General features: G+C 41.7%; 1 protein-coding gene across 1 annotated transcript in view; it reads left to right on the top strand.

Moving 5' to 3' along the window:
* Positions 1 to 26,892, top strand: part of LOC149996168 (uncharacterized) — a 76,386-nt gene that overhangs the window by 10,560 nt on the left and 38,934 nt on the right. The window lies entirely within an intron of this gene.

The following is a 26,892-nucleotide window of genomic DNA, read 5'->3' as shown; positions in this document are numbered from 1 at the left end:
CTACGGAAGATTGGCTGTCCACCACATCTGCTTGCTGTGGTCATGTCCTTTCACGACAACATGCACAGCACAGTGTCCTACAACGGCGCAACCTCTGAGGCCTTCCCAGTCAGCAGCGGAGTAAAGCAGGGCTGCGTCCTCACGCCTACGCTGTTCGGAATCTTCTTCTCCATGCTCCTCCAATACGCCTTTAAGGACTGCAGCGAGGGTGTCTTCATTCACACCAGATCCGATGGCAAGCTCTACAACCTGGCCCGTCTACGAGCCAAGACCAAAGTCAAAGAGGTGCTCATCCGTGAGATGCTCTTCGCCGACGACGCAGCCTTGACATCACACTCCGAAGAGGGACTCCAGCAGCTAGTCACTTGCCTTTCCCACGCATGCAAGGAGTTCGGACTAGCCATCAGCCTGACGAAGACGAACGTTATGGCTCAAGGCACGGGGACTCCCCCATGCATCACCATCGACGGATACACCCTGGAGGTTGTCAACGACTTCACTTACCTTGGGTCCACCATCTCGAGCTCTCTGTCAGTCGACTTGGAGGTCAACCGGAGAATCGCCAGGGCAGCCACAGTTATGGCCAAACTGAACCGGCGAGCGTGGAACAATTCCAGCCTCACTGAGAAAACCAGACTGCGCATCTACCAAGCCTGCGTACTCCGCACTCTCCTCTATGGCAGCGAGACGTGGACCACCTACGCAAGGCATGAAAGGAAACTCAACAGCTTCCACATGAGGTGCCTGCGACACGTCCTGCATGTCGCCTGGCAGGATAAGGTCCCCAACACCGAGGTGCTGAACCGAGCCAACATGAGCAGTTTGCATGCAGTTCTTAGTGAGAGACGCCTCAGGTGGCTCGGCCATGTCAAAAGAATGGATGCAGGCCGTATCCCCAAAGACCTCCTCTACGGCGAGCTAGCAGAAGGCAAGAGGATGACAGGGCGCCCAAAACTGCGGTTCAAAGACATCTGCAAAAAGGACATGACACAATGCTCCATCAATCTCAACACATGGGAAGTTCAAGCAGACGACCGCCTAGCCTGGAGGCTCGCGGTCAGGCAAGGTACGTCACGTGCGGAGGCTGCGTGCAACGAGGAGGCAGACCAGAAAAGATCGAGGCGGAAGCAGCGTCAGCAGCAGCAACAACAGTCATCTGCCTTCACCTGTACCAAGTGCGGCAGGGATTGTCACTCCCGAATCGGACTGCACAGCCATTCTCGGCGGTGCAGATAGACTCTCAAGAAGCTACGCCATCGTCTCTCGAGACGGACGGCTGCCGACGACGACGAATCTATAAGCCTATCAGCTGATTTTTCAACAGAAATACTACAAGCCATAAGGGAAAGGCAAAAATTCTTCCAAGTGATGAAAAGCAAAGGCCTGCAACCAAGGCTACTCTAGCCAGCAAGGCTCTCATTAGAAATGAAAGGTGAAATAAGGCATTTCCCAGACAAAAGAAGACTAAGAGAATACATTTCCACCAAACCAGCATTGCAAAGGATGTTAAAGGGAATGCTTTAAAAAGATAAAGAAACAGAGACACAGAGGGGAACAGAGGTACAAAGGGGAAAAATGACAATGAATAAGAACTTATCATTAATAACTGTAAGTGTAAATGGATTAAATTCTCCAATCAAAAGATATAGGGTAGCTGAATGGATATATACTGTCTATAGGAGACCTACATCAAAACAAAAGATTTACAGACTGAAAGTGAAGGGATGGAAAAAAAATATTCCAAGCCAATTAAAGTGGAAGAAAACAAAACCAGAGTAGCAAACTTATATCACACAAAGTAGACTTCAAACAAAAGCCATAAAAAGAGACAGAGAGAGACACTTCATATACTTAAGAGAAGAATCCATCAAGAAGATATAACCCTGGTAAACATATATGCACCCAGCACAGGAGCACCCAAATATGTAAAGAAATCTTGCAAAACTTCAGGAAAGAAATAGACAGCAACACACTTATAGTAGGGGATTTTAACACTCCACTGTCAACAGTGGATAGATCTTCTAGACAAAGAATTTAAAGGATATTGTGACACTGAACAACACTCTAGATCAAATGGACTATTGATATATACAGAACCTTTCACTCAAAATAAGCAAAATATACCTTATTTTCAAATGTACATGGAACATTCTCAAAAATAGACAACATGGTAAGACACAAAATAAGTCTCAACAAACTAAAGAAAATTGAAATCATATCAAGCATTTTCTTGGATCACAATAACTGAAACTAGAAACCAACCAAAAAAAAAAACCAAAAAACAAAAAACAAAACAAAACAAAACAAAAAAGAAACCAACCAAAAGGATAGAACTCCAAAAATTCAAATTCATGGAGACTGAAAAGCATGCTATTAAATAATGAATGGATTAACAATGACATCAAGGGAGAAATCAAAAATTGTCTGGAAAAAAATAAAAATGAATACAACAGCCCAAAACCTATGGGAAACAGTGAAGACAGTCCTGAGAGGGAAGTTCATAGCAATACAGACCTACCTAAAAAAGAGAAAAATTTCAAATAAACAACCGAACCTTACATGTACAAAAGCTAGAGGAACAACAAAAAATATCAGAGCCCAGAGTGAGCAGAAGAAAGGAATGAATCAAGGTCAGAGCATAATTAAATGACATAAGGACTAAAAGAACAATTCAAATGATCAATGGATCCAGGCAATGGTTCTTCGAAAAGATAAACATAATTGACAAGCCTTTAAACAGATTCACCAAGAAAAAAGGATAGAGGACTCAAATAAGTAGATTCAGGAATGAAAAAAATTACAACTGATACCACAGAAATACAAAAGATTGTCAGAAATTACTATAAAAAACTATATGACAAGAAATCTGACAACATGGGTGAATTGGACAAATTTCTAAAAACAGAATCTTTCAAAACTGACAAGAAGAAGCAGAAAGACTGTATAGACTGATGCAGCTAGTGAAATTGAAGTAGTAATAAAAAAATTTCTGACACACAAAAGCCTTGGTTTGGACAGTTTCACAGGTCAATTTTACTAAACATTTAGGAAAGCACTAACTCCTATTCTCAAACTATTCCAAAAAACTCGAGGGCATACTCCCAAACTTTTTATGAGATCAGTAATATTCTCATTCCAAAGCCAGGTCAAGACACAACAAAGAAAGAAAACTACAGGCCAATATCACTGATGAACATAGATGCTAAAATCCTCAACAAAATATCGGCAAACTGAATTCAACAATACATTAAAAAGATCATACATCATAATTAAGTGAGATTCATTCCAGGCATACCAGGGTGGTACAATATTCAAAAAATCAATGAACATATCACATTACATAAACAGAATGAAAGACAAAAATCACATGATAATATCAATAGATGATGAAAAGGCATTTGATAAAGAACAGCATCCATTTATGATAAAAACACTCAGTGAAGTGGGCATAGAGGGAGCAAATCTCAACATAATAAAGGTCATATGTATAAAACTTACAGCCAAGATCATACTCAATGGGCAAAAACTAAAAGCTTTTCCCCTAAGATCAGGAACAAGACAAGGGTGATTGCTTTAACCACTTGTATTAGACATAGTATTGGAAGTTCTAGCCACAGTGATCAGACAAGAAAAAGAAGTAAAAGACATCCAAATTGGAAAAGAAAAAGCAAAACAGTCATTGTTTTCAGTTAACATTACAGTGTATATAGAAACCCTTATAGCTTCCACCAAAAAAGTACTCAACCTAAAAAATGAATTTGGCAAAATATTTGGATACTAAGTCAATATTCAGAAATTGAAGGCATTTTTGTACACTAACAATAAAATATCAGAAACAGAAATTAGGAAACAATCCCATTCACCATAGCAATAAGAAAAATAAAGTACCTAGGAATATAGTTAACCAAGGAGGTAAAAGACCTGGACTCAGAAAACTACAGAACATTGAAAAAAGAAATTAAGGAAGACATGAATAGAAGCATATACTATATTCATTGACTGGAAGAATTAACATCATTAAAATGTCCATACTACCCAAAGCAATCTATAGATTCAACACAATCCCTATTAAAATACCAATGATGTACTTTACAGATATAGAACAAATATTTCTAAACTTTATATGGAATCATAAACAACCCTGAATAGCTTCAGCAATTTTGAGAAAGAAGAATAAAGTAGTAGATATCACAATACCTGATATCAAACTATATTACAAGGCTACTGTAATCAAAACAGTCTGATACTGGCATAAAAACAGACACATGGATCAATGGAACAGAACAGAGACCCCAGAAATAAATCCAGGTGTCTACAGTCAATTAATATTTGACAAAAAGGCAGGAGCATAAAATAGAGTACAAATAGCCTCTTCTCATAAATGGTATTTGGAGATCTGGACAGGTACATGCAAAGACATGAAATTAAACCGCCGTCCTACACCATACACCGGAATAAACTCAAGATAGATAAAAGACTTAAATATAAGTCATAACACCATTAAATTCCTAGAGGAAAACAGACAATAAAATTTCTAATATCCCATGCAGCAATATTTTTGTTGCTGTAGCTCCTTGGGCAAGGGGTATAAAGGAAAGAATAAATAGTTGGGACTAAAACAAATTAAAAACTTCTACTTAGCTAAAGAAAACATCAGCAAACTAAAATGGGAACCACCCATATGGGAAAACATATTTATCAATGATATCTTGGACAAGAGATTGATCTCCAATAAAAAATGAGCAAGGACACTTGTCCAAGGAAGATATACAAAGGGCCCATAGGCATACGAAAGGATGCTCAACATTACTAACCATCAGAGAGATGCAAATTAAAACCACAATGAGATACCACCTGACACCAGTCAGAATGGCCATCATTAACAAGTCAACAAACAAGTGCTGGAGAGGATGCAGAGAAAAGAGAACCCTAGTGCACTGTTGGTGGAAATGTAGACTGGTGCATCCACTGTGTAAAACAGCATGGAATTTTCTCAAAAAACTATAAATGGAACTGCCTTTTGATCCAGTGACCTCACTGCTATGATTATACACGAAGAATCATGCAACACTAATTCAAAAGAACCTACGCACCCCTATGTTCATAGCAGTGTTATTTACAATAGCCAAGTGCTGGAAACAGTCTACATGTTCATCAGTAAATGAGTGGTCAAAAAACTCTGGTATGCCTTGGTTGGTGTGGCTCAGTGGATTGAGCACTCGCTTGAGAACTGAAAGGTCACCATTTTGATTCCAAGTCAAGGGACATGCCTGGGTTGTAGGTCAGGCCCTCAGTTGGGGGTGTGCAAGAGGCAATCACACATTGATGTTTCTCTCCCTCTTTTTCTCCATCCCTTCCTCTCTCTCTCTCCAGAAATAAATAAAAATAAAATCTAAAAAAAAATTGTGGTACATTTACACAATAAAATATTACACAGCAGAAAGAAAGAAGGAACTCCTACCCTTTGTGACAGCATGGGTGGGACTGGAGAGTATTATGCTAAGTGAAATAAGCTAGGCACGGAAAGACAAATACAATATGATCTTACCTATAAGTGAAAATTAATGAGCAAAACAAAAAAAAGGAGCAAGCAGAACCAGAAAAATGGAAATAAGATAAAACTGATAGCAACCAGAGGAGAAGGTGGAGGGGGATAAGGAGTGAAAGAAGGGTAAGGGTCTAGTCAAGGAACAAGTATAAAGGAAACATGGACATGAACAACAGGGTGGGTATTGTCTGTGGCAGTAGGTGGTGGGTGGGTCAGGTGAGTGCAATGAGAAAAAAATTGGGACAACTGTAATTGAACATCAATAAAATAAAATAATTTTATATATAAAATAGATATAAAATACAAAAAGATGTTTATCATGTTGATTGAATTTATACTAATTGTTGTATTCTTTTTAGAGATGAACTTTGGAAAGAGACATGGAAAACTTAGAAGGTCCCCCCAAATCACAACCAAAATAATTAGGTAATTATATTAGAATGGGAGGGTACTTTGAATGTGGGCTAGACGTGTTTCCAAAAAATAGTGTATAGAAAGAGAAAAACAGAAACTTTACATTGGAGAAGGTTGGCAAATACTACCTTAGTCAGATGACCAAGGTTAACATTATTAGTTGTGTCCTATGGCTGTCATGTACTCTCAATATGAGGTTATGAAAAGGGTACTTCACCTCTGTGATATTATTTCTAGAAATATAATCACAGTTTTATCCAAAAAAAGGAACAGACCAACCCACATTGGGGCACATTTTGCAAAATAGTTGGCTAGTACTCCTCAAAACTGTCAAGATGATCATGAAAAAGCAAGAATAAATGACTGTCACTAGAAGACAAGAAGATACTTATAAAAAAACATGACAAGTAAATGCAATGTGGCATTCCAGATCGAATCCTGGAACAGAAAAAGTTTAAGGAAATCCAAATAAGTTCAGTTAATAGCAATGTATCAGTATTGACTTCTTAATTTTGACTAACATATGATCATCATTTATGATACTAACATTAGGGGAAACTAAAACTGAGTGAGGGATATACAGAAACTTTCAGTAGTATTTTTGCCACTTTACTGTAAATCTAAGATTGTTCTAAAGTAAAAAGTTTATTTAAAAGTGTGGGGGAGGGAGCAGATCACATGTTGCAGAACAACAGTGAATGGTGATGTCAGTATAAAATGTTAATTGTGGAATGCAGATTGAGTTCTTCAGTAGTCCAAAGCAGAGCGAGACTAGTAAGGGCTGAGGTGGGAGATGCCATGGAATATTAGATGGAAAAATCAGATTATTATGGATGAGAGGGTGAGCATGCATGAAGTGATGATTGAAGATGTTCTGTTCATGGACCAAAATGAATGACCTCACCAGAGCAGAGGGTGAAGGTAGTGGGAAATGAAGACATAGGCTGACTTTTTTGTTTTTGTACTGTCTCCGCTTCTGCCAGAACAGCAACCCCTGGTCATTAGGGAAGACGGATACTGATATTTTGCCACCAGACAGAGTACTCTCACACTGGCTACCTGGAAAGTGAGAGCTACCTTTAAATAACATCCTGGCTGGTTTGGCTCAGTGGATTGAGCGTCGGCCTGCGAGCTAAGTGTCGCTGGTTCGATCTTCCAGTCAGGGCACATCAGAGAAGGAAAACTCTGATTCCAAAAAACCTCCGCTGCCTTGTGGCATACCTCTTCAGGGGAAAGGCTAAGGGAGTAAACCCCGACAGAAAATCCGGAGCCGGAGTCCCTAAGGCGGTTTGACGTTGTAGTCAACACCGGCAACTCCTGCGGCGCACCTGAAGCCAAGCTGTATCGACTCCGTCTTTCCCTTGGATCCTTCAGCTGCGAAGAGAGGGGGGGGTCTGCTGCATGGGCAACAGCAGACCCTCCATATCACCCTGCCCAGGCTCTGTAGCTTCAGCTTCACTGGAGAGGACACTCCAGCGTCATCGCAAGATGTCGATTCAACACGGGAGGAGACAGATACCGTGTCACTCCCGAGTCGGACTGCACAGCCATTCTTGGCGGTGCAGATAGACTCTTAAGAAGCTACACCATCGTCTCTCGAGACGGACGGGCATGGGCAGCAGCAGACTCTCCGTGTCGCCCTGCCCGGGCTCTGTGGCTTCGGCTCCCGAGTCAGACTGCGCGGCCGTTCTCGGCGGTGCAGATGGACTCTTAAGAAGCTACACCATCGTCTCTCGAGACAGATGGCTGCCGGCTGGTGGTGAAGGTGATGCCTAGGAGGCGATGGTGGGATCATCAAGCTATGTTGCTTCTGCACAATGTAATTTGGAAGGGGAACTCAAGCTCTATTCCCCATGGCTACTTTTTAAAATTTAATCTTTATTGTGTTTTTTTTACATTACCTTTAGTCCCCTTACACCCTCTCCCCCAAGAATTACCACGCTATTGTCCATGTCCATGAGTCCTTTTTCCTTTTTGCTCAATCCCTTCACCTCCTTACCCCACCTCACCCCACTAGCTGTCATCTGTTCTCCATCTATGAGTCTGTCTCTGTTTTGCTTACTATTTCAGGTTGTTCATTAGATTCCACATATGAGTGAAATCAAGTGATATTTGTCTTTCTCTGGCTGGCTTATTTCACTTAGCATAATGTTCACCAGGTCCATAATACTGGTGCAAAGGGTAAATTTTTCTTCCTTTTTATGTCCAAGTAGTATTTCATTGTATAAACGTACAATAGTTGTTATACCCACTCATCTATTGATGGACATTAAGCTATTGTAAATAATGCAGCAATGAACATAAGGGTGCTTATGTTCTTTTGAATTAGTGTTTTGTGTTCCTTTGAATATATACCGAGAAGTAGGATCACTGGGTCAAAAGGCAGATCTACTTTTAATATTTTTGAGGTATCTTCATACTGCTTTCCACAGGGGCTGCACCAGTCTGCATTCCTGCCAACAGCACAAAAGGGTTCCCCTTTCTCCACATCCTGGTTGGCACCTGTGATTTTTTGATTTATTGATGAAAGCCATTCTGACAGGTGTAAGATGATATCTCATTGTGGTTTTAGTTTGCATTTCTCTGATGATTAGTGACATTGTACATCTTTTCATATGTCTATTGGCCATCTGTGGGTCCTCCTTGAAGAAGTGTCTATTCAGGTTCTTTGCCCATTTTTAATTAGGTTGTTTGTTTTTTGGGTGTTGAATTTTGTAAGTAGTTTGTAAATTTTGGATATTAACCCCTTATCGGATGTATTGGAGAATGTAGGCTGTCTTTTTATTTTGTTTATGATTTCCTTTGCTGTGCAAACACTTTTTAGTTTGATGTAGTCCCATTTGTTTATTTTTCCTTTTGTTTCCCTTGTCAGAGGAGATATAGCTGATAAAATATTGCTATGATAAATATCTGAGATCCTGCTTGCCTAAGGTTTCTAGAATTTTTATGGTTTCTAAGGTTTTGGGTCTGGCATTTAAGTCTTTGATCCATTTTGAATTTTTTCTTCTATGTGGTGTAAGAAGATGGTCTAGTTTCATTTTTCTGCGTATATCCAATTTTCCAAACACCATTTTTTGAATAAACTATCTTTAGCCCATTGTATGTGCATGCTTCCTCTGTCAAATATTAATCAACTATACAGATGTGGGTTTGTTTCTGGACTTCCTATTCTGTTCTATTGATCTATGTGTCTGGTTTTATGCTGGTACTATGCTGTTTTGATTACTATGGCTTTGTAGTACAGTTTGATATTAGGTGGCCTGATTCCTCCAACTTTGTTCTTCTTTCTCCAAATCTCTGTTGTTGTGTGGGGCCTTTTGTGATTCCATATAAATTTATGGAATATTTGTTCCAGTTCTGTGACATATGTCATTGGAATCTTGATAGCATTTGCATTGAATCTACAGATTGCTTTGGGTATTTGAATGATGTTAATTCTTCCTATCCATAAACACAGTATGTGCTTCTGCTTACTTGACTCTCCTTCAATTTCTTTCTTCAATGCCTTATAATTTTCCAAGTACAGGTCTTTTACATCCTTGGTTAGGGTTATTACAAGGTATTTTATTCTTTTTGAAGCAACTGTGAATGGAATTGTTTCATTGATTTTCATTTCTGTTAGTTCATTGTTGACATATAGAAATGCAACTGATTTCTGAATATTAGTTTGTATCCTGCTACTAAATTCATTGATCAGTTGTAGTAGTTTCTTGGTGGACTCTTTGGGGTTCTCTAGGTACAGAATCATGTCATCTGCAAATAAAGATGATTTTACTACTTCCTTGCAAATTTGGGTGTCTTTTATTCTACTTGTTTGATTGCTGTAGGTAGGACATTTAGTACTATGTTGAATAAGATAGGTGAAAGTGGACAGCCCTTGTCTTGTTCCCCATCTTAAGATCTTAAGGGGAACACTTGTAGTTTTTGCCTGTTGAGTATGATGCTGGCAGTGAGTTTATCATATATGGCCTTTATTATATTCAGGTATGTTCCCTCTAGTCCCACTTTGCTGAGAGTTTTTATCATGAATGGGTGCTGGATTTTTTACTCTATCTATTGATATGATTGTGTGTTTTTTTCCCCTTCATTTTATTTATGTGGTGAGTCACATTTATTGATTTGGGAATGTTGTACCAGCCTTGCACTACCAGAATAAATCCTCCTTGATCATGGTTTATGATCTTCTTGATGTATTGATGTATTCAGTTTGCTAATATTTGTTGAGGATATTAGATTCTATTAACAACTGATTAGTTTAGGAACTAAGGTGGAAAAGTATGAAGAAGCAGCCAAAATGGGAAGACAACAACACAGACCCAAAAGAGATATTGGCTTATAATTTTCTTTCTTTTTAGTGTCTTTATCTGGTTTTGAAATTAAGACAATGCTGCCCTCATAAAGGAGTTTAGGAACCCTCCCTCCTCCTGAATTTTATAAAATAGTTTGAAAAGCAGAGGTGTTAGTTCTTCTTGGAATGTTTGGTAAAATTCACCTGTGAGGCTATATGGTCAAGGGTTTTTGTTTCTTGGGAGTTGTTTGATTACTGCTTCAATTTCACTAGGTGTAATCTCTTTATTCAGATTCTCTGATTCTTCCTGATTTAGTTTTTAAAGATTGTATGTTTCTAGGATTTATCCATTTCACCTAGGTTGTAGAGTTTGTTGGCATATAGTTTTTCATATTTTCTTACACTCCTTTGGTGTCAGTTGTTATTTTTCCTCTTTCATTTCTGGTTTTATTTTTGTGAGTACTTTCTCTTTTTTTCTTGATGAACCTGGTTAAAGGTTTGTCAATCTTGTTTATCTTTTCAAAGAACAAGCTCTTAGATTCATTGATCTTTTGTATCACTTTTTAAGGCCCTATTTCATTTATTTCTGCTCTTATCTTTATTATTTCCATTCTTCTACTCAATTTGGTCTTCATTTGTTGTTTTTTTTCAAGTTCCTTTAAGTGTGAGGTTCATTCATTTATTGAGCTTTGTCTTTTCTTTCTTTCTTTCTTTCTTTCTTTCTTTCTTTCTTTCTTTCTTTCTTTCTTTTTTGAGATAGGTCTGTAATACTATGAATTTTCCTCTTAGGATTGCTTTCCAAGTGTTCCACAGATTTTGGATTGTTGTGTCCTCATTTTCACTTGGTTTAAGGTATCTTTTGATTTCTTCTTTGATCTCATTGATGACCCATTCATTGTTTCATAACATGTTATTAATTTCCATGTCTTTGCATGTTTTTCAGTGTGCTTCTTATGGTTGATTTCTAGTTTCATAACAGTGTGATCAGAAAAGATGCTGGATATGATTTCAATTTTCTTAAATTCAATGAGACTTGTTTTGTGTCCTAACATGTAGTCTATCCTAGGGACATTCCATATGCACTTGAAAGATATGTATATTCTGGTGCTTTAGGGTGAAATTCTCTGAAGATATCAATTGAATCCATTTGATCTATTGTGTCATTTAAGTCTGCTGTCTCTTTGTTGATTTTTTCCTGGAAGATCTATCCATTAAAGTCAATGATGTGTTAAAATTCCCAACTATGACTATGTTTCTATTGATCTCTCCCTTTATGTCCATCAAGATTTGCTCCACTTATATAGGTGCTCCTATGTTGGGTGTCTAAATGTTTACTGTGGTTATGTCCTCTTGTTGGATTGTTTCCTTTATCATTATGTAGTGTCCTTCCTTTCTTGCTATAGTCTTGGTTTTAAAGTCTATTTTGTTGGACATAAATACTGCTATCCCAGCTTTTTTTCTTTTTCCACTTGTATGAAATATCTTTTTCCATTCTTTTACTTTTAGTTTGTGTGTATATTTTGTTCTGATATGGGTCTCTTGGAGGCAACATATATATGGGTCTTGTTTTCTTATCCATTCAGCTACTATGTATTTTGGTTGGAACATTTAAGTCATTTACATTTAAGGTGATTATTGATAGATACATATGTAGTGACATTTTATTGTTAGACTATTTTCCTTTGTCTCCCCCCACCCCCCACTCCCCGCTCTTTTTCTTCTTAAAGCAAGCCCTTTAACATTTGTTGCAGTACTGGTTTGGTGTTAACAAGCTCCTTTAGTTTTTCTTGTCTGGGAAGTGCCTTATTTCTCCTTCAATTTTAAATGATAGTCTTGCTGGATAAGGTAGCCTTGGTTATAGGCCCTTGCTTTTCATCACCTTCAATATTTCACATTACTCCCTTCTGGTCTGAAATGTTTCTGATGAGTAATCATATGACAGTCTAATTGGTGTTCTCTTGTAGGTAGCTAACTGCTTTTCTATTACTGCTTTTAGGATTCTCTCCTTGTCTTTAAGCCTTGTCATTTTAATTATGAAGTGTCTCAATGTAAGCCTCTTTGGGTCCAACCTGTTTGGGACTCTCTGAGCTTCCTGGACTTGTGTGCCTTTTTCCTTCAGCAGATTAGGGAAGTTTTCAGTCATTATTTCTTCAAATTGGTTCTCAATCCCTTGTTCTCTCTCCTCTCCTTCTGGTACTCTCATGATGTAGATGTTGTATTGCTCCATGTTGTCCAAAATATTTTTTAAGCTCTCCTCTTTTAATTATTTTTTCTTTTTTATGCTCTGTCTTGGTGTTTTTTTTTAAACCTTGTCTTCCAAATCATTGACACAATCCTCTGCTTCATCTTACCTACTATTATTCCTTCCAGTGTATTATTTATTTCAGATATTGAATTCTTTATTTATGACTGGTCCCTTTTTTGTGTTTTTTTATGTGATTTTTAAATGCTTTTGTGCATCTTTAAAATCATTACTCTAAATTCTCTATCTGATAAATTGGTTGCCTCCATTTCATCTAGTACTTCTGGAAATTTTTCTGGTTCTTTCATGTGGGGTCTGTTTCTTTGTCTTCCCATTTTGGCTGCTCCTTTGTATTTTTCACCTTAGTTCTTAAACTAATCAGTTGCTAAACTGATCAGTTGTTAAACTAATCAATCTGTAATAAACTGTCGAGCTGAGCACCATAGGGTGAGGCAGAGTAATTCCTGTGGGTGGGGCTCTGGCTTCCCCTCTGGCTGATGCCAGTTGGAGAGGAGAGCTCTGCCTGAGGAAGATGTTTCCTGCAGTATGGAGAATGATTCAGCAGCTGTTCCTCCAATGCTCTCTCCAGAGCCACCAACTGCAGACTCTCCTTAAGCTTCTCTAGTCCACTTTGCCCTCCCTCTGCCAGAGCCCAGGGTGAGTGTCTGGCAATGAAATTTTGGGCATTGGCCCTTTAAGAGTTTGTCTGCATCTCCAGCTCTCTCTCCCTGGAAGACAGAAACCGTGCTGCTTTTCACAGATTGATGTTGCCTGGGTTCCTTTCTGGCTCTGGTGCTGTAGGCTGGGGATTGCAGCTGGGGTTTAGAACTCAACACATCTAGAGGGAACCCCAAGCCACTGAAATGTCCCTCTGGGTCTTCAGCTGCCACCTGTTGGAACCCAGCAATCCCTCTGGCATCTCTGTACTCCCTCTCAGTCACATTGTGGTGAGGTGGTTTCTACTGTCTGTCCATGGTTATAAGGATTCTCTCCAACTAGTGTTCATTTGTTTATTCAGGATTCTTTCTCTTCAACTTAGTTGTAATTCAAGATTGGTCCTGGGAGGAGGCTACAGAAGCTTCTGATTACTCCTCCATCATCTTGGATCCACTCCATGGCTCTTAATAAAACAAATAGAATGAAAGCTAAAATCACCATCTACCTCCCATGACCCCATCTCTGATTCATAAAACCATTTGCTAGAGTAGACTGAGAATAGCATGTGTGTATCAATCACTTAAATGGAGAGTTTTATTAACCTAATCTATTCCCCCCACTTCCAAATAATGCTCTTCTCTTTCCCTTACCACTGACATTTTCTACATAGTTTTTGAGATAATGTTCAATAAACTAAGACTGAAACTCTGTAAGAAAAGAGGTGTCTTTAAGATATAACTACAGAACTTCTGGCCAAGATGGAGGCATAGACAGACATGCTGCATCTCCCTCCACAGCTAATAAGAAATACAACTACCTCAAAAATAGAAACAACCAGAAGTTCCAGAAAGTCAAATTGCAGATAAGTCCAGCAAACAAAAATATAAAGAAGAAATACTCATCCAGACAGATAGGAGGGGCAAAGCCAGAGCAGAGAGGATGCGGTGTGGTGGCAGCAGCAGTAGGCCAGCAGAAAGTGCAGTCACATGTTTTAAAAAGTCAGGAGGGACACCTGGGGAGTGTTCCCAGCTCCTCAATGGACCTCGCAGCTCACAGTCTCGGCACTGGGGAAAATCAAACCTCATTGCTTCTGACTGTGCAAACCAGTGCGGGTCGGCGCGGAGGCAGAAACTGCCGGTCTCTCAGCAGAGTCCGTTTGTTTAAAGGACCCCACAGTCCTAGAACCTAATCCACAGACCCACCCACTCTGGGAATGATGGCCAGGGCAGCAGCTAGAGGGGTGCCAGTCTAGTGTGGAAGTGGGAGAGGTGCCTGGAAAAGGGGCGAGAGCTGGGCAGGCAGCATTGTTTTCTCTCGGACCCCTCTCCCATGTACAGTGCCACAACGTGGTGAAACATGTCTCCCTGTACTGATGAATCCCTAAGGTTCTGCCCCTTACAATGTAACAGGAGCAACAGCTCTACCTTGGATGCAGAGGCAAACAAACACAGGAGCCTGTCAGAATGAGGAGACAGAGAAGTAGGGCCCAAAAGGGAAAACAGATCAAGGTTCCAGTGGGAGAACTAAGTGATGTGGAGATAGCCAATCTAACAGATGAGGAGATAGCCAACCTAACAGATGCAGAATTCAAAACACTGGTGATAAAGATGCTCACAGACTTGACAGATATGCTTGACTATGGCAAATGCATAAGGGAAGAAGTGAATGCTATGCTAAGTGAAATGAAGAAAAATCCACACAAAACCAATGGTGAAGGGAAGGAAACCAGGGTTCAAATCAATGATTTGGAACATAAGCAGAAAAAAACAGACAACCAGTGCAGAATGATGAAACAAGAATTGAAATAAATGAGGAAAACTTCCCAAATTTTGTGAAAGAGATGGACATACAGGTCCAGGAAGCACGGAGGGTCCTGGGCGAGCTGGACCCAGAGGGGACCACACAAGGATGCATCATGATTGAGATGTCAAAGGTGAAAGATAAAGAGAGAGTCCTGGGGACAGCAAGAGAGAGGCGGAGAGTTGCCCACAGTGGGGTGCCTATAGGACTGTCAGCTGATTTCTCAGAGACACTTTCCAGGCAGGAAGGGACTGGCAAGCAGTGTTCGATGTGATGAAAGGCAACCGGCAACCAGGATTACTCTATCCAGCAAGGCTATCATTTGGAATGGAAGGGGAGATGAAGTGCTTCCCAGACAAGGTAAAGCTAAAGGAGTTCATCATCACCAAGCCATTATGATAAGAAATGTCAAAGGGACTTACTTAAGAAAAAGAAGATCAAAGCTATGAACACTAAAATGACAACAAACTCACAACTATCAACAACTGAATCTAAAAAATACAAACAAAATCCAACTAAGCAAACCAGAATATGAACAGTATCATAGGTATGGGGATCATTAGGAGGGTTATCTTCTGGGAGGAGGGAGGGTGAGAAATGGAGATATGGTGCAGGAAATAAGAAGCATAATCAGTTGGTACAAAATAGACAGGAGGAAGCTAAGAATAATATAGGAAAGGGTGAAGCCAAAGAACTTATATGCACAACCCATGGACATGAACTAAGGGGGGGTGGGATTTCTGGAGGGAAAGGGGGGTACTGGGAAGAGGGGAGTGCAGGGGAAAAAATTAGAACTACTATAACAACATAATAAAATATACTTAAAAAAGATATAACTACAGAATTCAAAATTTTGAAGTAAATGGAACAAAATGTCAATACCGGATATTGACCACTGGATTCAATGACCACTTAATTTGTTAAGATGGAGTCCATTGGTGGCCTGTTCAAAAGTAATCTCAATAGAGAGGTGGGGAGATAAACCCAACTGAATTGTTTTGAGGAGGACAAGTAAAGACACTGTCTATAGACAAATGTTGTAAGATGTTTTGCTATTAATGGAAATGAGGTCAAGAGAGGGTTTAAGATATGTTACTAAAGCATATCTGTAAGCCTGTATTGATGCTGTTTAGCGATCTAGGAAAAAGAGAGAACTAATGCAACCCATTCATTTGTTTTTCTTGCTCCCAAAAGCAGAGTCCTCTAAAAATGATTTAATTTTGCTTTATTTCTACTTTCTTTTCTACTAGTTTATAGCTGCTCTAGGGTAGAAATCATGTCTGACTCAATGTTGCATTTTTAAAAAATGCTTTAATGTAAGGTCCACAGGGGCAGAGATCAGGATGACTTTACTTTTGTCAAATCCACAGTGGTTAGCACAGTACTTAGAGCATAGTAAGTGGTCAATAAACAGTGTGGAATTGAATGGAATTGGATGAGTGCACGAGCATATGAATGAATTAACCCAATGATTTACTTTTTCGAGTTTCTGTTGCAAAATTTGAATCATGGGATGCTTTCCCTCTTCCGTCCTTCTGAGTTCTAAAAACTCTCTTGAAACACAGAAACACACTCAAGAAATGTTGAACTTGTTAAACATTCATTTGGAAAAACAGATGTGCTGCAGAAGTACCTACTTGTTTCAGGTTCCCAATTGGAGTAAATTTGGGGCTTTCCCTCCATTTTGGAATATATTTTAGTTTATAGTTTTATTTAGGGTTACAAAATGCTTTCAGTCTGCCTTCTCATTATTTTATCAGTCCTGAAGGGAAGTTAGGTTAGAAATTATTATTCCCATTTTAGAGGCATGGAAACAAAGGTGCTGAGGAGTTAAATGATTTACTCAAAAATCACAAAGCTCATTGGTACAGAGCAGGGCCCTCATCATCAACTATCCTTGCTGTTACTTCAATGAATTAGTATTTAAGTTCTCAACTTAGTAAGAGCTCTTCACCTACACCTTGTGATTCAGAGGATCTACTTCTGTTTTAATTCCACTTATTTAATTTTGTGCAAAGCAGAAACAAATCTGTATTTTTCAGTGAAGGACATGGTTCATTAAGCTTCTGCAAAGTTTTAAAGTTTTCCAAGACTAGAGGCAGATGGAACAGGCCAAATGAAGTTGACTTTGTTTGGTAGGAATTGCTAGGTTGAACCAGATAAAGATCATCCATCCAGGGGACTGAATCCTCGAGTGGCATTTAGAGTTCTGTGAAAAGCAGCCTTCTGCTCTAAGCAGAAGAAAATTACTGTTAATGAAATCAAAGCAGATGTTCTACTCTTAGAAAGGTTAGAGGGAGGGCCCCTCCCTCCTGAAAAAGGTTGTTGAAATTGAGTTCTACTTTGAAGTGTGTTGATCTGGGAAATATGTTCGCTCTAGTGGCACAGAACTTGACTATGTTATGAGACAACCTTGACAAGCAGAGGATATGTTCCCAAATCAACAGTGGACACAAGAGCCTATAGTATTTCCTGGTAAATGAAATAAACATAAGGATAAATCAAGGATTTAGTACATATCACAGATGCTAAGCTTAGATTCACTTGTATATCTGTCCAGGATGCACTCACAGTCAAGTGCTGGGTGTTTGGCAGGGCCACAACATGCACATAGAAAATTTAATTGAACAAGCCATGTGGTAGTTACACACAAGCAGATTAATTAAAATACTCAAAATGTGAACAACTGTGTGCTATTGTACTATATCAATTCCTAGAGGGATATGTGGTTCTGTTTCTTTTTCTAAAATTAAATTTAAGCTATATTGTGGTATAATTTACAAATAAAATTGTAAGATATTTTAAATGTACATAGTTGTGATTATATATACACATAGATTATATTGTTTCTTAATGTTTAATCTATTATAAAATTGAGTAAGCTTGAATACTTGACATGTCAGGAATTGACTATTTTAGTAAAATAATGATATATCTTATAGTGGATTAGAAAAATATATATATACATTCCTATCTATATTTTGTTTTCACATAATTATGAAAGAGTTTAATAGAAGAGCTGATAACTACTGAGTTTTTATTGTCTTATTTTCTCCTTGCTCCCCTTGCTGAGCACAAACTCTGTATTAGACTTGCTCTAGGTATTGTGGATGCAGTAATAAACATGACAGAAATAATCCTTGGCCTCATGGAGCTTACAGTTTAGATGGGGGAGGAGATGGTAGATGGGATGAATTGCAAGAGAAAATGACTAATTATGCAGATAATTAATTATAATGTTTATAAATGGTGTATAGAAAAGTAGGGTGCTAGAGCATGCAAGACAGAGAGCAGTGGTATATTCAATAGATTTAATAAGCAAAATCAATAGACTTGGTGGTTTATTAGATATGAGTGGGGGTGGTAGTGAGGGTGAGGAAGGAGTCTGGGCATGGCTGGATGATCAGCTGGTGGATATGAATATATCTGGAGGGGGAAGACAGAGGAGCACTGTTAGTAAGTCATATCCAAGGGAAACATCTGAATGAAGAGATCATAAATTGATCTCTCTCTCTCTCTCCCCTTCCCCTCCTCCCTCTCAAAAAAAAAAAATTCTGAAGTCCTTTGGTTTTTAAAAAAGAGTTGTCATCTTAATGAGCCATGCAAACAGGCCCAGAAAGAAAAAAAAAACAGCCTCTTGTACAGGCTTTTCCACACCTGACTATAAGTATTCCAATCTCTCCTTTTTTAGAAACCATGATGGTGATCCACTTTGACATTTAATGACCTGCCACTTGTATGTTTTTTGTTTTCTTGTTATATATTGTTTTGTGAGCTTCCTGAGCATGAAGGTAGCATTTATTTTTTTGTCTCCCTTAGTCTAGTAGCATTTAGTTGGTAACACAAGTCAATAGAATTATAACACAGTTGTATGAATGCTGGCTATAGTGAATATGTGTTCTTTTACACTTGCCTACATGTTATGTGACCTCCCCTACCAGTATTTATTTCTACGTGTAGCTCCTTTTAGGGAAAGGGTGTATCTGTCTTGCCAGTCACTAAATCTCCAATCCTGTTATATGATTAGGTTTCAAAAATAGTCCCTTATTTTTTGAGGATAAGAGGGCAATGTGATTCAAAATCTCTGAAAGCATTCTGCATATTCCGCAGGTAAGGAAAAAATATGCCACAGATAAACCTAAAGAAACACAGAAGTTTTGCTGAAGCTTATTTATAGGGTAGAGCATTCTTACCCACAGGCTGCCTATTTTTAGGTCAGCCAGTGTGGGGAACTAAAAAGTTCCTCAGCTGAAGTCTTACTAACCGACATCTTAAAGTTCTGCTTGACATGGCCTCACCATCCCATAATAGTTGTTTACTCCTTACTAGGGCAACATCCCTCTTCCTATTCCTGGGATTGCTGTCCTGCAGTTTAACTCATATCTACCAGATAACGCCCAAGCTGCAGCTGCGTTCCCCCCGAATGAAAAATTCCTCTTCTCCTGAGCTATAAGAATGCTCTTTTGACTAAGAATAAATGAGACTTGATCAGAGCACTGTCTTGTCTCCTTTCTTTGTGTCTCTTGCCCCTTCTTCATCCTCACTCCCCCTCTAGGGTCCTCGTTGCTCGACCTGCGGGATGGGTCAAGTGGCGCCCAACATGGGGCCCGAGAACGGGGGACTCAGTGAAGGACACCGTTCGAGGAGCCTGCCAAGTAGAAAAGAGGAAAAGGCTATGCGGGAACCTGCCGCGCTGACCTCACCTCAGTAAGTGAACGGCGATCATGGGTCAATAAATGAGCCAACATGAGCTCTTTGTTGGACAGCTAGGACAGGCTCTCAAGGCACGAGGAGTTAAGGTTAAAGTAAAACAGTTGTTGAAATATTTTGATTACATCAAAGACTTATGTCCCTGGTTCCCCACCGAGGGGAACATTGATCCACGATGGTGGAAAAGAGTAGGAGATGCTTTAAAAGACTTTTATAATACATTTGGTCTGGAGAAGTTTCCTGTAACTGCCTTCTCTTATTGGACTCTAATAGATGAACTCCTATCTCAAAGGCATAGTGATCCTGTAGTAGCTAATGTAGTAGAAAAAGGTCAAAATATCTTAAAGACAGATCATAAGGAGGAAAGTAGAAAAAATAAGGGAAATGACAGCCGAGAGGAGGATGATTTAATATCTCTTGAGAGTGACGGTGAGGACAAGGTAGTCAAACCGAAAGGAAAACAGAACAGTCCAAAGAGTAAGCTGTCAGAGGATCAGACTACTGAAGGGGGAGCTGCAGCACCTAAGGAAGTGTCGGTAAAATCAAAAAAGAAGTCATATCCAGACCTATCAGAATATACTGCAAATAATTCTGACGAGGGAGAGGTTAATTGGGATAGCTTGGCGGAAAAGGCAGCCAAATACAATAACCCTGATTGGCTGCCTCTGGGAACAAGACCACTGCCCTATACCTCACCCTCCGCTCCCCACTCTGCGTACCCTGTCCTTGATCCTCGAAAAGAACTGAGGGATAAAATTGAACATTTAAAAGAACAAATAAAATTAGACAAGGAACATCAGGAATTAATAAGACAATTAGAGGGGCTAAAAATAAGAAAGCAGAAAAAAGAAATTGAGCCTTCTCTGGAGGGACCCCCAAGCCAGAGGCCCCCAGTCAGAGGAGTGGCCCCCAAAATACCCCAAATTACCCCAATACTAGGCTTAGAATAAATGGAAGCATTTCCGGTATCAGAAACAGTAGACGCCCAGGGACAGGCCTGGTGACACCACACTGGATTTGATTTCAAAGTCATAAAAGAATTGAAAACAGCAGTAGCTCAATACGGAGCCATGGCTCCTTACACTATGGCCATCTTAGAATCGGTCACAGATCAGTGGCTCACTCCAAGTGATTGGCAAACATTGGCTCGAGCGACCCTAGCTGGAGGAGAATATCTCCTCTGGAAATCAGAATATGTAGAAATCTGTAAGGATAATGCTAGGTGCAATATGCAAGCAAATAATGGGTGGAATTTTGATATGTTAATTGGAGAAGGCAACTATGCAATTAGTGACAATCAAATACAATATGATCCAGGACTTTTTGCTCAAATTCAATCGACAGGTACAAGAGCATGGAGGAAGCTCCCCACTAAGGGTGATATGAGCTCCTCTCTCGCTAACATTAAACAAGGACCAGATGAGCCTTTTGCAGATTTTGTCCATAGACTCATTACTGCAGCTGCGGGGGAGGTATTGCCACCAATTACGCCACACCCAGTCACTATACCAAAACCGTAGATTGTGGCTCCAAAAAGGCCTACATCAAATACGACATAACTGGTACAGGGGTTTCTAAACTGAGGTGGCATTGTGTAAATAAGCCTCCCATCATACTCACTACCAATGGCAAACCAGGAGCATGTCCCAAGGAATGCACCACCTTCTATAATCAAATGCATTCTACTTGTTATGAGTCAGTACAGGAATGTATCTCCTCTAATGTCACTTGAAGTGTACTGGGAGTGGGTGTGGCCTTGTAAGCCAGTAGGGCCTTCCTCTTAGCCTCGATCACAGGTTCCATTTCTTCCCAGTGAGCCTCGTACCAGTCAGCGTTCTTCCGCTCTTTCTTCCCGTAAGCAATAATGGCGGAGTTGTATATGGCGTCGCGGAGACGTGGCCAATTGGATTCGATAATGTCATCTGCCGCCATTCCCTCGCCTAGTGCATCTTCCATCCTGTTGGTGAATTGCTGGGTCTTAACTGGGTTGCTGGCACAACTGGTGTTGATGCGTGGGCGACCCTTCATCTTGGAGTGGTGCAACCTCTTCGGCATTATGCGCACCTTGCTTACCACGAGGGCATGGTCCGTGTCGCAGTCTGCACTGTGGTAGCTGCGGGTGAGGAGGGTGCTGCCAATATCCATTCTTCTGGTGATGACGAGGTCAAGCTGGTGCCAGTGGCGGGAGCGGGGGTGCCTCCATGACACCTGGTGGATCTCTTTGCACTTGAAGAATGTGTTTGTCACGCACAGGCCGTGGTGACACAAAAGCTCAAGCAGTCGCTGACCATTCTCATTGATCTTTCCTCTCCCAAAGTTTCCGAGGCAGGTGGGCCAGGCCATGTGGTCGGCTCCTACTCTTGTGTTGAAGTCTCCAAGGAGATAAAGAGCGTTACTTCTGGGGATCTTGGATAACGCTTCGTCCAGTGCATGGTAGAACTGTTCTTTCTCTTCAGTGGTGGCGCAGAGGGTTGGGGCATACGCGCTAAGAATGCTGACTGGGCCGAAAGTTGTTGACAATCAGAGGGTAAGTAATCTCTCTGTGCCTCCTGTAGGTGGCTCTATGGAGTTAACAAGCGTGTTCTTCACAGCGAACCCAACACCGTGCTGTCTTGGTTGGTCCGGAGACTTCCCTTGCCAGTAGAAGGTGTAGTTGGTTTCTCTGATAGTTCCGTTGTCGGCCAACCGAGTCTCCTGTAGAGCCGCAATGTTGATGTTTAGTCGTGCCAGTTCCCTGTCGATGATGGCGGTTTTCCTGGCACCATTGATCCACGGAAGGTCTGCAGTAAGTCCGGGACACATGGTCCTGATGTTCCAGCTAGCGAGGCGAAGAGCTGGAGGCTTCTTTCTTGTTGTTTGCCAGGAACAAAGTCCAGAAGACCGCCCGCCACTGTGCCAACACCTATTGGCTAAACCTGTGCAGAAGCATCCAGGAAGCCGCCGATATAGGCAACGCACGAGGAATGTATGAGGGTATCAAGAAGGCAACAGGCCCAATCCCCTCCAAGATCGCCCCCCTTAAGTCCAAGACAGGTGAGGTCATCACTGACCAGGAACAGCAAATGCGGCGGTGGACCGAGCACTACCTCGAACTGTACGCGACGAGGAACACCGTAACAGACACTGCTCTTAACGCCATCCCAGACCTACCAGTCATGGAGGAGCTAGACACCCCACCTACTGCGGCAGAGCTCGGCAAAGCCATCGACCACCTCGCTTGCGGGAAAGCACCAGGAAGCGACGGAATCCCTCCAGAAATCCTAAAGAGCGGGAAACCAGTCCTGCTACAGCCGCTCCACCATCTACTCTGTCTCTGCTGGAAGGAGGGTTATATCCCCCAGGATATGAGAGACGCCAACATTATCACCATGTACAAGAACAAAGAAGACCGCAGCGACTGCAACAACTACCGGGGCATCTCTCTCCTCAGCGTCGTCGGCAAAGTATTCGCCCGGGTCGCTCTTGCCCGCCTGCAGACCCTTGCTTCCCGCGTCTACCCAGAGTCCCAGTGTGGCTTCAGAGCTGGCCGATCAACAGTGGACATGATCTTCTCCCTACGCCAGCTGCAGGAGAAGTGTCACGAGCAGCATAAACCACTCTACCTCGCCTTTATCGACCTCACGAAGGCGTTTGATCTGGTCAGTCGAAGCGGACTCTTCAGCTTGCTACGGAAGATTGGCTGTCCACCACATCTGCTTGCTGTGGTCATGTCCTTTCACGACAACATGCACAGCACAGTGTCCTACAACGGCGCAACCTCTGAGGCCTTCCCAGTCAGCAGCGGAGTAAAGCAGGGCTGCGTCCTCGTGCCTACGCTGTTCGGAATCTTCTTCTCCATGCTCCTCCAATACGCCTTTAAGGACTGCAGCGAGGGTGTCTTCATTCACACCAGATCCGATGGCAAGCTCTACAACCTGGCCCGTCTACGAGCCAAGACCAAAGTCAAAGAGGTGCTCATCCGTGAGATGCTCTTCGCCGACGACGCAGCCTTGACATCACACTCCGAAGAGGGACTCCAGCAGCTAGTCACTTGCCTTTCCCACGCATGCAAGGAGTTCGGACTAGCCATCAGCCTGACGAAGACGAACGTTATGGCTCAAGGCATGGGGACTCCCCCATGCATCACCATCGACGGATACACCCTGGAGGTTGTCAACGACTTCACTTACCTCGGGTCCACCATCTCGAGCTCTCTGTCAGTCGACGTGGAGGTCAACCGGAGAATCGCCAGGGCAGCCACAGTTATGGCCAAACTGAACCGGCGAGCGTGGAACAATTCCAGCCTCACTGAGAAAACCAGACTGCGCATCTACCAAGCCTGCGTACTCCGCACTCTCCTCTATGGCAGCGAGACGTGGACCACCTACGCAAGGCATGAAAGGAAACTCAACAGCTTCCACATGAGGTGCCTGCGACACGTCCTGCATGTCGCCTGGCAGGATAAGGTCCCCAACACCGAGGTGCTGAACCGAGCCAACATGAGCAGTTTGCATGCAGTTCTTAGTGAGAGACGCCTCAGGTGGCTCGGCCATGTCAAAAGAATGGATGCAGGCCGTATTCCCAAAGACCTCCTCTACGGCGAGCTAGCAGAAGGCAAGAGGATGACAGGGCGCCCAAAACTGCGGTTCAAAGACATCTGCAAAAAGGATATGACACAATGCTCCATCAATCTCAACACATGGGAAGTTCAAGCAGACGACCGCCTAGCCTGGAGGCTCGCGGTCAGGCGAGGTACGTCACGCGCAGAGGCTGCGCGCAATGAGGAGGCGGTCCAGAAAAGATCGAGGCGGAAGCAGCGTCAACAGCAGCAACAACAGCCATCTGCCTTTACCTGTAACAAGTGCGGCAGGGATTGTCACTCCCGAGTCGGACTGCACAGCCATTCTCGGCGGTGCAGATAGACTCTCAAGAAGCTACGCCATCGTCTCTCGAGACGGACGGCTGCCGATGATGATGATGAATGTCACTTATTTTACTGCCATACTGCAAAAAGTGCAAAATGCTATTAGTCTAGGAGGCTGGGGGTCCAACCCTTCACCAATTGGGTCTACTAAGTATCTACAGGCCTTTTGCCAAGGCGCTGTTGGAAAGCCAGTATGCTGGCATAAGAAGGCCCCTATACATGTTTCTGATAGTGGTGGTCCACAAGATAGAATAAGAGAAATCTTAGTACAAAAACAAATAGAACATCTCATAGCAAACCTGTATCCAAAAATCAATTACCACCCTCTGGCATTACCTAAACCACGGGGAATAGATTTAGATACCCAAACCACTGACATCTTGATGGCCACCCACCGAGCCCTTAACATCTCCAACCCCCAACTAGCTGAAGACTGCTGGCTATGTATGACTTCAGGCACGCCTATGCCCTTAGCCATTCCTGCTAATATCGCCTCCTTTAATGAGTCTCATCAAAATTCTAGCCCCAGCTTGTCCTTTAGAGTACAGCCCATGTATTTTCCTGCTTCCCTCTGCCTCCAAGGTAAGTCTCAGAATAATAGCTTTGACATTCATGTTGGATTTGTTGAATTTGCTAACTGCAGTAGCGTAGTGAACTATAGCAGCTCTCTCTGCCCAGGCAAAGGGCAGGTATTTATTTGTGGGGGAAACTTGGCATTTTCATCCTTGCCCAGCAACTGGACAGGAATATGCGTCCTAGCTACCTTATTGCCAGACATAGATATAGTTTCCGGAGATGACCTTGTTCCCATTCCCAGTTTAGACTACATCGCAGGACGCCACAAAAGAGCAGTATCGTTCATCCCCCTACTAGTAGGGTTAGGCGTTTCAGGAGTGTTAGCTACAGGGACAACAGAGTTAGGAATTGCAGTTCACTCCTACACAAAGCTCTCTAATCAGCTAATCGACGATGTTCAAGCTCTGTCCAGCACCATTAATGACGTCCAAGATCAATTAGACTCCCTAGCTGAAGTAGTTCTCCAAAATAGGCGGGGACTAGACCTGCTTACAGCAGAACAGGGAGGAATATGCTTGGCTTTGCAGGAACGTTGCTGCTTCTATGCCAACAAATCATGCATCGTCCAAGACAAAATAAAGAAGCTGCAGGAAGACCTAGTGAAAAGAAGAGAACTCTTTGAAAATCCCCTGTGGAGCAGACTTAATGGAGCCCTTCCCTATCTCCTCCCACTTTTAGGACCTCTCTTAGGGCTACTCCTGCTGCTATCCTTAGGACCTTTCATTTTCAATAAGGTGATGGCCTTTATCAAGCAACAAATAGATGCCATAAAAATGCAGCCAATACAGGTCCATTATCATAAATTAGAACAAGCTGAGACTGCAACTTACCATGATGCTCATACATGTAGCTAATGCCTTGGTGAACTGGACTGGACAGTCAATGATGGGCAACTGCAGACCACATGCATCGCCAGCTGCCGCCTAAGACAGGTATCTGGCCAAAAAGAAGCCGCCTTAGATAACCAATGATGGGTAAGGTAAGGCTGGCTCCGTGTGGCGATCTCCCGACTTAAGACAGGTGCAGTCCCCGCGAGGCTCTCAGCTTACATAAAATAAAAAAAGGGGGACCTGTGAGGAACTAAAAAGTTCCTCAGCTGAAGTCTTACTGACATCTTAAAGTTCTGCTTGACATGGCCTCACCATCCCATAATAGTTGTTTACTCCTTACTAGGGCAACATCCTCTTTCTATTCCTGGGATTGCTGTCCTGCAGTTTAACTCATATCTACCAGATAACGCCCAAGCTGCAGCTGTATTCCCCCCGAATGAAAAATTCCTCTTCTCCTGAGCTATAAGAATGCTGTTTTGACTAAGAATAAATGAGACTTGATCAGAGCACTGTCTTGTCTCCTCTCTTTGTGTCTCTTGCCCCTTCTTCATCCTCACTCCCCCTCTAGGGTCCTCGTTGCTCGACCTGTGGGACGGGTCAAGCCAGGTTTGATTCAGGTATTAATTAGACCCTGTTAATTTTCACAGTGACAACAATTGGACTAATTTGACACATTGATATTCAAACTTGAAAGGATGGGGACTTTTCTTCATTGATTTGTAATGGTGTTCGAAGTAGCCTTCAGGATTTCATGAAAACCTGAAACAAAGTCAGTTGAATGGGCTCCATCCTATCAGTTCTGCCTTCATACAGGGACAGATCATTGGTATTTGCTTTGTTTACATGTCATAAAATTTCCTTTGAAGGACAGTTTCTATAGTTTAAAAGAAAAAAAGAATAAATTTCAAAAATAAGTGTCATATA

The sequence above is a fragment of the Furipterus horrens genome, unplaced genomic scaffold, assembly GCF_987537825.1.
Source record: "Furipterus horrens unplaced genomic scaffold, mFurHor1.1.pri manual_scaffold_12, whole genome shotgun sequence".
Lineage (NCBI taxonomy): Eukaryota > Metazoa > Chordata > Mammalia > Chiroptera > Furipteridae > Furipterus > Furipterus horrens.
The sequence above is the reverse complement of the archived record's forward strand: the minus strand, read 5'-3'. Positions and strand labels throughout refer to the sequence as shown.